Below are 11,683 nucleotides of genomic sequence, written 5' to 3' on the forward strand. Positions count from 1 at the left end.
GTGACAGCTGGCCACAGCTGACCTAAGCAATATTCAGTTGCTGTAATGAAATTTTTAGTTCTTACCCTGGAACTTTTTTCTTCTTGTCAGTGTGCTGCAAAAATACTTTAAAAATCGCAGTTTAGTGACATCATTATTCTCATGGTTAGAAATTGTGTGCATTGTACTGCAGAATTTTTATTAAACAGTATTTTTGATGTTCCAATGCACGTATTACACGCTTTCTCTGCTGTAGCTATTTTTCTGTTTTAATTCAAAACAGTATTTTATTTTATGTTTTGGTTCACATTATTTTCATCCATAGATGCTGAAAAATATAGTTGGGATGGGCTTCCCAATGTGTAGATCTTGAGTTGAAACAAAGAAAAACTTGGTTGTAGAGCACTAAGATACTGCCAGAGCATTTCTTAATTAGCTTTATTAAACAAATACGTGGTGATGGTGTAATGTAGCAATGATTTGGAGAGTATTTTTCATAATGTGTCCCCACTTTCACCCCTCTCCAGCCTGTTAAGATACAAATCCTGTAAATTGCACGGTAGTAGGGTATTTCTCCTACAGAGAGGCACTGGAATTAGGGTGATATTTTAGCATGACTAGTCTGAAGCTTTTTCTGAGAAGCTTTACTTCAGTTTTATGGCACACCCCCAGCACACACAGAGACATATATTAGCTTTTATAAGTTATCAGAGGGGAGGTTACTGAGGGATGTTTCTGCCTTTGTTCATCAAGAATTTAGCCCCAAAAGAAAATAGCTGGGCTGTTGGCCGTTCCAAGTATGTATTTGCTCACCCTTATTAAAACACCTGTGTGTCTCTGTACAGTATGTACAAAACCTCGATAGAAATGTCATTTATTGTTTAGCCATAGAACAATACTAAATGCAGGTTGGATGACATCTGGGTTTTGGATTGTCGTTAAGTCATCAGAAACTTCTCAACATTTAACTCTGCTCCGTGTACCAGTATAAAGATTTTCTTTTATGCGTATCTTAGTGGCATGAATGTGATAATTGCACGTTAATGCTTTCCCATTGCTCTTCAGGGAGAAATGGGTTCACATCCTTTTCCTTGTGAAGCTTTTAGAGATATTAGTGCTGCTATCCGTGACAGGAGGAATTTGCCCTCAGCGTTGTGATGGTACTTTTGCTGTGCGTCGCCTGAAGCTTTCGGCCACAGGTGGCTTTTGGAAGTGCTGAGCCTGAATGCTACATGACTGACTGTATAATTACATGTGTAAGGGCGGTTTTGTTACAAGCTGTGTGGGCAAGAGTGTTCTTCAGTAACATGTGCTAAGAGTATTAGTTTCCATTTTAAATTTAATAGAATTTTGAAGACACTAATTATTCAGGAAGGGGCTTTTTCTGAAGCCACCTTTTGGAAATACATCCTTTACCATTGGACAGTGAGGTCATGATACTGAGGATTTAAAGATGAAGAATGTGAAAAGTCTGGTCAGAGAGAACAAGACATCACTAGGACTCTGAGTAAGGTGAGTTTGTTGCTTGTGCTTTTAAGTTGTTTGCATACCTTAAGTGAGATTTCTTTTATAGTCCATAGTAGAATTCTGCTATGCCTTATCTAATTTCATTTTTGCTTCCTTTCTAATTTTCACTTAAAACATCTTTGTAATTCGTTAGAATTTCTCAGTAAGTTTGTAGTTAGGTGTATGAGTGTAGTTATTACTAAGTTTCGTTTCTTTGCATTGATGGGCAGTTAAATGCAGTAACAGCATAATAAGCATGGAATTTAATTCTTCAAATAAAAGTTGGGTTTGAGTTTCATAGCTATTTGGAGGTACCATGGGCATGTACTTTCCTTGTAGACCAGTTTCTTTTAAAGGGTTGAGAGTACATTTACCATTCATAAGAAATCTCATTTGTATCCCTGATTTAGTTCTTGCTCTTTTCAATGTTGGCTACCTTTACAACTTTGATTTGCTCTGTCTTCTAGAATTAATCCGCGCAATTTCCCCATTTGCTACAGAACAAATGAATGTTAAGCATGTCTGCAAGGCAGGCTGAGTCTTGGATGCTAAGCTACTCCTGAATGAAGTGTCTCCTCGCTCCCTTTCCTGAAGAGGAACTTTGCCCCGCTGACCCTGAAGCTCTCAAAGTAGTCGTGTCTGTTCTTGTTACCTTTGCTCATTGAGAATTGGCAGCTGCCATAACATTTACTTTTTTGGGGACCTGTAAAAATGAAGAACTGCACTAAATATTCTGGATGACAAGTATTTTTATTCACATGTATTGTAAACAAATTGTACGGTACCTGATAGGTGGCACATACATACATATATATACGGCAATAGAGCCTGTTGTGATGCATGGTTTTGGGGACGTGCTTGCACAGAGATGGGGTTCTTGTTTTGTCAAAAGTAGCAAAAATTGGAACTACTTGTGGCCTTTAGTTGTATGTCCAAAATGGGTCAGAACCTTTGTAGCTCAGCTGAAAACCCCTTATCTGTGCTTTGCTCGTGATGGTGGTGGAGGCAGGGTGGGCTCTGACCGTTGCTCCCAGTCCCTCCGAGACCCTGGGGCTCACCACGAGGATTTGACAGTCTAGAGCTCGGCTTGCCGGAGTGTGCAGAGCTGGTAAGAGGCGTTTGTGTCAGTACTGGTGTCTAATTTCTGTTAACACTCATTTTGGTGTCTTTGATAGTAAGCTAAATGTGCTCAGTCTGAAGCGTGAGTTTGATGGCTCCTCTGTCTCCTGAAACGTGTCAGGTGAAAGGTTTGTGAAACGCAGAGCTAGCTTTTATCCAGCTTTCTGTTGAATATATACTTCACAGGAGAATAATTCACTTTTCTGTCCTCCAGTACGTTGGGAAGCATTCACAGAGTGTGCCCACAAATGGGATTGGATATTCTGGACCTTTCAGCTGGCTTTCTCCATGTTGTAACTCTGTATCTGGTATGGCAGAAATGAATGTTCATGTAAAAATGTAAAGCTGCTGTTTAAATGAAAACAGTGGCACACCTTTGACAAACAGCTGTGATAAACAGTGCGCCAAACCCACCCACATCGGTGCAGCCCGGCTTGGTTTGCGGGTGCAGCGGTCTCGGTCTCCCCTGCTGCTGCCTTGGCATTAGTACGGGTAGTGTTGGCAAAACGGCATCACTTCTGTCAAGGGCTTGCTTGTTCCTTCATTTCTTTTCCAAAACTGGAACTTTCGTAGGGAGTGAGGCTGTGGGAGCCGGTGCGTGCAGTATCGCCGAGATGAACATGAAGTTTATGGATAGGAAAAGAAGTAACGCTTGACCTTAGAGCAATAATGTTTGATTATTCTTTCTCCTGCAGTTCAAAACTTGGCTTTTTTTCCAGGTACAACAGATGCTGAGGAACCCTCAAAGACTGCTCTTCTGTTCCTCCTCCTCGAAGAGCGGACTGCTGCGGTTCTCTGTGTGCCTTGTCCTTCCAGTGCTGGCAAAGCGCCCACGTTTGATGTGTTAGAAGCTGGAGCTCAAGCTGCAGCGGTGCAGCGAGTGTGTTGTGTGCCCTTGGCAAAGAAGCGTTCAGGCAGCTGAGTGGTGTGTTTGTGACGAGGGGCTGCCCCGCTGGCATGGCAGCCTGTCAGCCGTGGGACAGGGAGGAAGGTGCATCCCCGGGGAGAGCAAGGGAGGCGTTCCCAGTCCTCAGTGGGGATGGCGGGGCAAAGAGGTGGTTGAACCTCCTGCCAAATGTGGTTTCAGTGACTCGTATTTGTCACGTATGAAGATGGTAAGCTGTGCTGGTAGCTTTGTGGCATCCTGGATGACTTCCAGCAAGGAGCAGGTATCGCTAGGGACGCCTTTTAACCTAGAAAGCAGAGTCCGCAGCACCAGGCTGCTCCAGCAGCAGAAGCCGTGATGATGCCGGCGAGGCGGCCGAGCACACTGCTGCACAGGGGACCCAACGCCTGGCGGGGGGGACTGGGGGGTCCCCACTGGGGCTGGCGGGGGTCCGGCCAGGGCAGGGGCGGTGAGCTGGAGCCCCAGGGATGGCCTCGAGCGGCTGGGGCACGGGTGCAGCCCCCCATGCTCCAAGGAAGGCTCCCCAGCAAACGCTCTTGTGTGCTTGCCTGCTTCTCCTTGCCCTGGCCCGAGCTCCATTAAACGCTGGTAAGGCCTTCCACAAGCTGCGCCTGCAGGTCCTGGCTGGAAGCTTCTCAGGATGCGCTCTGGGATAGCATGGAGGCGGGTGGGAGAAGCAACTTCTCTTCCCATTTAGCGTGACCTGTTGAAGGATGAGGCAAGCGGCGACTGAGTCACGTACACAACGTCAGGCAATGGAAGGGGATCGCGCTAGGTCTGTAAACTGCACCTGAAGACCGTGGGGTTTCATCCTGGTCCTGGGACACCTTCTTTTTAAGTTATAAAGCGAGGTTTTATATCTTGAATATGTCTCTCACAAGATGAAAAAACTTGGGAGACTTCCAAAGCCCACAGAAGGTGTTGGCGTTAGGTGGTGGTGATAAATACAGTTGTTAGGCTTATTAATTACCTACTCATCTATTTTCCCTCTCTCTGGTGTGAGCACGGTTGGGTAAGGGCTGCGGAGCTGGGTAACCCGTGAGACGTAGCGCACACTGTGGGTCTCGTGCATGCTGAACTTGGAGTGGGATTTAAGGAAATGAATGGGAAAATACTAACAAACCCAGTCTAGACTGGAATCCTGGTGTCTTGAGCAATGTTGTTCCAGCGGCTGGTCTGCAGCTGGGTGATACGACAGCACATGGGCTCATTAGCTGTTGGCTTTGTAAGGGGACAGGCAGGATGGGGATGGGGAGGGAGTTAGCCCTCTCCCAAGGAATACTTCCTGGCCTCTTGGAAATGCCCAGTATCTCCTGTGCATTTCATGGTTTTTGAGTGATGTGTTTGCATAATAAACAATGATTTTGCAGTTTATAGAGGCTCTTAACATCAAGCACTCTGTCGGGCAGCACCACGGTGATGTGTGGCGTGTCGCACCCTTGGTCAGGCAGAGGAGGGACACTGCTGGGTGCCCCATGACGCTCACTGGGTGCTGTGTGGGAGCTGGGCAGCACTAACACCCTAAACAAAGGTGCTCAGGGCAAAGGGGCCCGCTGGTTGCTTTCACACTGAGCTCTTGCAAGAACCCTGTAACGTGCATATTCACTACGGGCGCTTCTCTCCTGCTGACACTACACAGTGCTGAAGTTTTATATGAACAGCACTGTAACAGCATGCTGGCCAACACGGTGGCTGTGCTTCGGTGTGTCATAGCCTTCACTGGGAAAAATGCCTACTGAAATCTATAGGAATTCATCCCAAGCCCCAGGCTGCATGATTTAGGGCTGGGTGCTGAGCGGAGAGAGATCTCGGTTGCTTGTTCCCTTGATGGAACTGCTACTCATGGCGTTCTTGGGTGAAGCTGGGAATTGCATTCCTCCAGGGAAGCAGACCTCACAAAGAAGTGAGCATAAACTCTAGTTCTAGGAAGTCTTGATTCAAATTGAGCTGATGGTCTTTCCTGAGCTGGAACCCAGGTGAGGGACCAATGTCTGAAACAGCATTGCTCTGTGCTTGTCTGTTGGTTCGATCCCAGAATAATATCAACATGGAATAATATTTTACACTAAATCTGCTCAGGTAATAATGGCATCATAAAATGAAGAGCACAAGAAAAATGAGGTTTTAGCAAGGAATTGGTGAATAATAGACAGAAAAGAGTGAAAACACTGTTCCAAAGGGTAGGAGATAAGCTCTGGGTTCTCAGATCACTGTGCTTTTGCTTTAAGCATCTTTAACTTCTTTGGCACCTTCTGCACTTGAGCTGCAGTAACAGTTGTGCTCTGAAAATCCAGTATAGATGTGGCTTTATTACTCGGGGACAATTATGCTTTCTCTGCAGGTGGGCTGTTCGAATAATGTTTAGTCTGGTGGGTTTTTCACCTTCGTTTTTAATCTTAGTTATTATTCTCATTAGGTAAGTACCTGCAGCCTCAACTGTGGTCACATTGTATTTAACCTGTATGTGGAAAGCTACAGCTTTGGTTCTTGCTTTAAGGAACTTAGTGTATTTACATCTAACGTGAATTCTTTTTATTTTTACGACATTTGAAATTAAGCCAAGTTTTGCAAGGACAGCCTGGCTGTTTCGGGGAAGTACACTCACAACCTGTGGCTCTGCAGCATGGTATTTCTGCCTGTTTCTACTCTATGGCTGTGAGGTTCAGGCAGGTGCTTCTGGTCCTTCAGTCTTCTCATACCAAATACAACCTGACCTTTGTTTTCACAGTTCTTGCCTGCAAAGAAAATCTTGCAAATGTGGTGTGGCTGTAACTAGCGCAGCAGTATCTGCCTGGGTCTCCAGACAGCCTGACGCAGTCTGCCTGCTCTCAGCAGTTGTTCACCCTAAAGCCAGAAGGTGTGATGCTGTTTAGGGGAGACTGGCCTGTTTCATCTCCTCGAGTCCTGGAACTGCTGACCTGGATTAGCTGTGGGCAAGGCAAGGAAATTGTCTGGTGAGATGATAGTCTGGGAGCCATGTGCTCCTGTTTGCCTGAGGAGAAGCTGGGAGGGAAGGGGGATCCAGCAGTAGGTGCAACTTCCATTCACTGTTCATGGATAGCCTTTAGCAGTCTTGTTCTTGGAAGGAAAAAATGACAATGGGAAGCCACATCAGAGTCTGATCGTGCCTTACTATGGCCTTTGAGTTCATGCACAGCTTTTTCTTTGCAGAGATTGCTAGAACATGTCCCAAATCCCAGTAATGCCCAAGCTTCTTAGACCTGATACTTGTTTGCCGTTTGGATATTGCTGCTTCTGAAATTCTGTTAAAGATGAGGCTAATAATCTCCTGCAGCTTGTCTGTCACAGCGTTTGTTATCAACTTAATTATGCAAATCCGCACCTCCAACATAATGTGGGACCCAGGCCAAGGCTGGTTTTTTTAAATTAAAATTTGGGGTATATTATTCTGTTCCTCAGGAGGGCTGTCCTCAGGAAAAGGGAGTAATTAGAAGCCTTCACACTGTGTAGGTCTGACTTGTTCCTTAAGCTGGAGCCTGGACTCGCTGGTGAGCTCACCGTCTCCTGGTGACTTGCTCTTATTAACGCTTGGTAGGGTGCAGTTTCTCTTGGCATCCGCTGCTGGCCTTCCAAGAATTTTGCCTTGAGTTGTCTTCAACAATGCTAAATGCAAGCTGATTAAGTGAACGCTTTACTGGGCCCTGCAAGTCTCGGTTTGGTTTAGATGTGCCTGTTTGGTTTTTGGGGGGTTGTTGGTCTTTTTTTTCTGGAAGGCTTTTAATTCAAGTGTAATTTATATTAAAATTGCTAGGTTAAATCTTTCAGAAATGAGGCCCTGAAGCTAGACACTTAAATCCACGTGTAGGCAAGCTGACAGCCCCCTGGTCCCACATTGACCTGGGTGGGAGGAGGGGGCTTGATGCTGGGGATGTGGGCAGAGGGCTCCCAAAGATACTGTCTCGTGTCAGTGCTGGATTTTGGCTCTGTGTAGTCAAGTCAACAGATGTAACTTCAGGTTTTTTCGGTTTTGAGAGTTTTTTTGAAATATTTTAACCAAACTTAAAACTGAGGAAGAGTCTACCTGTCTGCAAGCACCGTGTAACTTGCAGAGGAAACAGCTGAGATTTGACTGGAGCTGCCTCTGTCAGGTTGTATAAATCCAAACCTCACAAACTTCATGTTCGTGCCTGTGGTGGGGTGTCTGTAGCCAGGCAAGGATGTGCAGTGCCTTTTGTGACACATTGGGAATGTGTCACATTCTAATGGGAAGCTATAAAGGGCCAAGTGCCTTCCACAGCTTTCTGGGGTGTGTAGCACGTGCCCATTGCCGCGGGCCGAGGCTCGCTGCTGATGGCCATCAGGACGGGAGCCTGGCTGCCAGCTCTGAGCCCCAAGCCGGCTAGGAGTCTCTGCAAAGAAACTTGGGCATCTTTGGTTACCATGCACTTATTTGGAAGGTTGTCTACTTTTCCCTGTGTTCAGACTGCCTGAATTTGAACCACCTGAATGACTAGAGCCGGCTTTCCGCTGGTCGTGCTTGCTTTGAGATTTCCCGTGTGTGTGGCTGTAGTGCCCATCAGCCATGTAACAGGAGGGGTACCAGCATATGTCAAAGGCATCTATATAACCACATCTCGGGCACCTTAGGGCATCAGGAATGGGGAAGCTGACTTAGGCTTCAGGTTATTTGTTCCTCTTCCCAACCTGGTCTTGCTGCTGGCTCTCGTGATGGGGAGGAAAATTGGAAAGGAATGTAAAACTCAACGGTTGAGATAAGAACAATTTAATAGGTAAGCAAAAACCACGCAAGCAAACCAAACCAAGGAATTCATTCACTACTTTCCACCAGCGGGTGGGTGTTCAGCCATCCCCAGGGAAGCAGGGCTCCATCATGCATAACCGTCACTTGGGAAGACAAACGCCATAATGCCGAATGTCCCTGCCTTCCTCCTCCTTCCCCCAGTTTATATACTCAATTTGATGTCATATGGTATGAAATATTCCTTTGGCTAGGTCAGGTCAGCTCTCCTGGCTGTGTCCCCTCCTAACTTCTTTTGCCCTCACCCCCCATCCCCCACCCCACCCCACCCTCTCAATGGCAGGGCCCAAGAAACTGAAAAGTCCTTGACTTGGTACAAGCATCACCCAGCAACAACTAACAACATCAGTGTGCTGTCAACATTGATCTCACACCCAATCCAAAACACAGCACTGCACCACCTACTAAGCAGAAAATTAACTCTATCCCCGCTGAAACCAGGACAGCCATGATTGTTTTAACCTGAGCTTCGGCAGGGTCATGGTTTGGTCCATCGCCAGTGACCTCCCTCGTCTCTGTCTCAGTGGGGCTCTCCCAGTCTTGCATTTGCACCAAAGTCCACGTTGCTTGAGGATAACTATTTGCTTTACTTCTGTAAATATAGTCACTAAGTGTACAGGGAAAATGTAGTTTGTCCTAGTTGTCCCTCTGACGTTATGTGCTGTAGTGCTGCCAGGCTGCCTGTTCCCTCAGCCACTGTGGCCAAGTGTCGGGAGGAACCTCTCTCATTTTAGTTCGTATTTTATCTCCTGCGAGTCTTGAAACTCTGTCTTGTCTAGCGTAGTGTTTCTCACGGCCAGAGTCTCAAGTCGCTGGGTCCCGTCAATGGGAGGAGTTGCAGCCCGCTGTACCGATGCTGCTGCCAGGTCGGAGCTGCGGCTCCCACTGCGGCCGAGGGTCAGCCCTCCCGGTAGCTCGGCAAGGTAAGATAGGCTGCAGCCTGTGGCAACCTCCCCATTCCTCTCCTTTTTATAACTTTTTTGTTTTGTTGGGGATTTTTCCTTTTCTTTTTTTTCTGTGCGTATGTGCCTGGATACCGATTTTGCAGTGTGCAGTGGAGCTTTCCATTTTCTGTGTCTGCTGACAGAGCCTTGCTCGATTTCTGCTCTTTGTTAGCTGGTTAAAGAGAAGAAACAAGAACCATTTGGGAGAGAAATATGCTTAAATAAATGCAGGAGGCTAGATAGCTTTTTGGTCAATGGGGTGTTACTTTCCTCCAAACTGATGATGAATTGGAGTCACAAGGTTTGCAGCAAGAGAAACTCTTTGGAAAAGCTTACTGTAGTCAAGGAGACCTTAATCCTCATTTTTGGCTCAATACTGTCTAGGCTGTAGATAATTGTCATCTAGCAGGTTAATTTAGTATTTTTGGCCTGGTTATAGGCAGAGCTTGAGATTCAGGTAAAATAAAAAAAAATGTCTTTTAGAAGTTCGTAATCCCAAGACATCGCATGTATTTAATGAGGCCTGCTCCTGAGATGCTTAGGTAATTCACACCCAGTCTCTCTGAAGTTAATTATGTGCTAGTATACAAAGCCTAAATCCTTATAAAGCAACTTCCTTTCAGATGTTACTATGAACTTATTAAATCCTGTGATGCATCGTCAGTCTTGTTGGTGTCAGCGAGAGCGAAGGGCTCTGAGCACCGCAGAGGACTAGGCACATCTTCAGAATTCATTATGAAAAGGAATTTTTAATTATTTTGCTCTGCCTTTCCACTGTAAGACTTTAAACATATAGTAGGCAGTATTCTCTGAGGCTTCACACAGCGAAGTGTTTGTTAGTTGACTTTATTTTATGCAGGGCTTGCTGTATGGGTGGTAGATGCAAGCGTTGGTGCCTGCCCTGCTGTGACACACGGCTGGCGTCCCCTGCTCTGCCTTCTGATGTCTTGCCAGTCACCGCCAGCTGGGAACGGGGCTCCAATGTGCTTTCTGAGCACCAGATCGGAATTATTTTATTTTGTTCCCCCCCCCTCCCCTCAGCAGAGTGAGTCTTTGCTAAGATTGAACTACTATTTTTCTAATCTCTTAATGAAATTGCTCTTGGCGTGTTCAGCAGGTCACTATGAATAATGTGTTTTTCCGTTTGGCAGCCAGGCTGGAAAGCTGGGGGAAGGGGAAGCAGAGAGGAAGGCGAAGACTCATGATGTTCGGGGACAGCATTTCCCTTTTCTTACAAGATCCAGCAAAAGCTGGCACTTTGTTCTGTGGCAGTCACCCCTTTCCCACCCAAGACCTTCTTGGTGCCTCTGTAAGAAAAGCAGTGGGCGAGGAGGTCTGAACTCACCGGGAGCAACAGCGAGGGCCATGGCATCCTGGCTTTAGTCCAGGGTTTAGGGGTCAATAGATTGGAGACAACGTGAGGTCATGAGATACCCTTGTCCGAGGCTGAGGAGCCTGGCTTTGAGCCCTTCCCTGGGGGCCTTTAGAAGCAAAGTGGAAGAGGAGCAGAGTCTTCCTCTACTGGACAGTGCTTAGCTGGTGGTGGGGCTGCCCTCCAAAGGAGGGGATCGGGCAGAGGCTGACGTTCAGTTCATCTCATGCTCCTCATGGTGGGAGGGGGGGGAGCTGCTGGAGAGCTTATGGATCTGAGGACCAGGCCTGAAACTGTCACCTGGCAGCTCCATCGGATGGTGCCCACAGGTGAGACTGATGCCCCGTCCCACCCCAGTAAGTGGTCACGGAGGCAACCCGGCATGGTGGCAGGGTTCAGGATCTGGCCCTTTCTGTGTGTAGGCTCAGTTTCTTGGCTGTCGTAAAACCTGGAGACACTTGAAGCGGATGGTGGTTACCTCAGACCCCACCTCTGCGCAGGAGAGATGCTGGTCCCCTTCAGCAGCCTCTGTAGGAGGCACTCGCCTATCTGGAAACCAGTTTGGCTCCCAGTGGCTACAGCGGGAGCTGGAGGGAGACGTGGTATCTGCATTGTTTCCTAACACCCCCTCCTCCCGGCTCACCAATGCTTACTCTCTGCAGCTGCTTTGCCAGAGTTCACATCACCAGTGCTTTATCTTCCTCACTATGATGCTGCTGCTCCTGCGGGATTTTAAACAGCCAGGCTGGTGGGATTCGAGTGGAGTGGGGATGGGGGCCGAGAGCTGTGCACGCCTGTGGCCATCGATGGACTGAGCAAGGACAGCAGCGCGGGCAGCGCTCGCCCCCGCTTCCTGCCCGTGAGACAAAGGGCTTGTGGGTGGGGGGTGCCGGGGGCTCTGCTCCGCGGGAGGGGGCAGGTGCTGGGCAGCTCGGTGTAGCAGCAGCCCAAGGGGGTGGTCACCCGGGGGGGGACCGAGCGTGCAGGTGGGGTGAGCCTGCTCACATGCTTTGTGTTCTCGGAGGCAGCGCAGCATGGCCCTGAGCGCGCTGCCCAGCCCCTAGCAATCTGGTAAA

The sequence above is a fragment of the Falco biarmicus genome, chromosome 13 (genome assembly GCF_023638135.1).
Source record: "Falco biarmicus isolate bFalBia1 chromosome 13, bFalBia1.pri, whole genome shotgun sequence".
In the NCBI taxonomy this organism is placed as follows: domain Eukaryota; kingdom Metazoa; phylum Chordata; class Aves; order Falconiformes; family Falconidae; genus Falco; species Falco biarmicus.